This window comes from Galeopterus variegatus, unplaced genomic scaffold (genome assembly GCF_000696425.1).
Source record: "Galeopterus variegatus unplaced genomic scaffold, G_variegatus-3.0.2 Scaffold5993, whole genome shotgun sequence".
Classification (NCBI taxonomy): Eukaryota; Metazoa; Chordata; class Mammalia; order Dermoptera; family Cynocephalidae; genus Galeopterus; species Galeopterus variegatus.
This window is the reverse complement of record NW_007732104.1, coordinates 130581-132923: the sequence shown is the minus strand read 5'-3', so window position 1 is coordinate 132923 and position 2343 is coordinate 130581. Positions and strand designations below refer to the sequence as shown.

The window sequence follows — 2343 nt, the reverse complement described above, 5'->3', positions numbered from 1 at the left end:
TTTTTTTTTTTTTTTCCTTTTAAGGGGGTTACAGAGATACAGCCCTAGCAGGCATAAAGCTATGCTTTTAGTGTGCTCTCTAAAAATGCATTTCATATGTATAGTTTTAAATGAGTATGTTTTTGCTCTTTCTTACATTAGAAAGAAATGAACTTGACCTGTACTAAATTATGGACAATAAGATATCTTGAGGGGAATTTGTTTTTGTAATCTATAATGTATTTTCACACCTAGAAATTATAAAAGAAATTAGAAATCACATATAAACTCTTACTGTTAAATTTTATTATTTGATTTGGCTCCTAGTGAATTCAGACCATTTTATGCAGTGCTAATTATTTAGAGTCTCAGCTTTGCTCTTCAGTTAGCAGTACCTGATCAACTTTCCAACTGTAAAACAGTTTGAAAATCAAATGTAGCTTACATGCAAGACCCAACAAAATTAAAAGTGTTAAGTACGTTTTGGCAGTTCACTTTTATTATGCCCAGTCCTCAAATGTACCAGCAGATAATCATCTGAATGTTAGTTATTTTTCACATGCTTATGTGATCACACAAAAAGTACATGCTAAAAAGAAGCAGATGGTGACAGATGGGGAAGGGTGAATAAGGTGGTTTTGGAAACCTAGAGAAATGCACTTCTGTAATAGTGTAAAAATAAAAATTATTTGATGATCAAGTTAGAACTAACAAAAAGACTGCAAAAAATGCCTTGATTGTTGGGAAATATGTAATATCTAGCTGTGGTTGCTATTGTTAAACAAAAAAGTATATAATTTTATTTCGTGTAAGTATAAAAAGGTTTTCTCCAGTGGCTGAAAATGCAGTTTTTGATGCATTCTTCTTAGTTTTTAGAACCCCATTTTTATGAAGCATTCTTGTGCTCTGATTTTATTCATTTTTCTTTTGAAATCTACTGTCTTTAGTATCTCTTATGTAGCATTTTGAAAATATTTGAAATAGATGAGAATGTTTTGATAGCTATTTTCATAGAAAGATTTTTTTCACAGTTGTTGTGATAGATCATACATAACACAAATGGAAGTTAAATTCTATATAAATTCAAAGCCAGAAATGTACCTGAACTTCTCAAGAAGCTGGTGAAAGCAGCAATAAAGGCAGTGCTAGTGTGGAGTAGTGTAGGCAGGGGCAGTAGTTAGAAGCTACCTACCTTGATTGAGATGTATTAAATGGAATTTTATTTATTTGTTTTGAACCCAACAAAGAATAAATGTAAAAGATGTCATTTTCTGGGCTCTCAATATTATCTTTAGGGATCTTAAGAGAAATGAATGAGGCTAAAGTTACATAGGTTTGTACGTTTAATCTGCAGGTAAAAATAGTGGCACACATAGTTACATTTTGATTAGTCCTTGAACAGAGTTCTAGTATATTCCAACAGATTGTGAAACTAGTCTTAGAACTTCTAGGTTTTTTGTGAAGAGTTGTTTTAGTAGCCTTTCTAAAACTGTGTACAAGCATAGCATTTTATTGAATTGTTAATTGTTCATAGAACAACTGCCCTAAGTCAAGGAGCATAGTGAATAGCATAGATAGAAGTTCTCTTTTATCATTAGAATTCATATTTAAGAACTTATGTCCTATTAGTTGGCTTACTATTTACTTGAATATGTTTAATTTCTTTCTGTACTATGGTGCTTTTTCGTATTGTTTCTGAGTAATACTAAATAAACACCATCCCATATTGTCCCATAATTGGATATTGTTTAAATATGAAATAAAATGGAATTAATGTCTCCCAGTATTTATAACTGGTGTCTTTTACTTATTTAGAGGTCTGTCAATTCTTGTAGTAGCAGTTTTTCACCTAGACTCTTTTTCATTGTAATATGGTTTTTTGGCTTTGACATTCAGAATATTTGCATTCAGTATGATTCTGGTTCAACACAAAGTTTAATTTTAAATTCTCTGAAGCATGAGAATATATACAAAACTAACCCGAATTGGGAGCACTAGTGATTACCTATAGTATTTTAATACGGCTATTTTTACTTGGGTTACAAAGACCCAGTTTTTTTGGAATCACATAATGTCTATTGCTCAGGATATAAAGGAAGTATAGAAATCTCTTGGAAGATATGTGTAAGTATGATTTAATTACCATTATTGTATTCATTTGGCTTTTATCTTGCTCGAGGGTTTATCCTGTTCTAGCCAGAGTTTATTTTTTAAAGTGTGATGTTAGCTGCCTGTGTGCTAGTATTTGTGTGTACGTGCTCCAGGATGTGGCTGTAAAGCTCACAGCATTCTAATTCATAGCAAATGGCATTTACAGTTGCTGTCTCTTAAGAATTATTAGAGCAGTTGAGAAATAGTTATAAA

The 2343-nt window shown here is 31.5% G+C and overlaps 1 protein-coding gene across 1 annotated transcript in view; it reads left to right on the top strand.

Moving 5' to 3' along the window:
• The window catches only part of LOC103605698 (RAC-gamma serine/threonine-protein kinase-like), a 102186-nt gene that overhangs the window by 40119 nt on the left and 59724 nt on the right, over positions 1-2343 (top strand). The gene's annotated exons all lie outside the window — the stretch shown is intronic.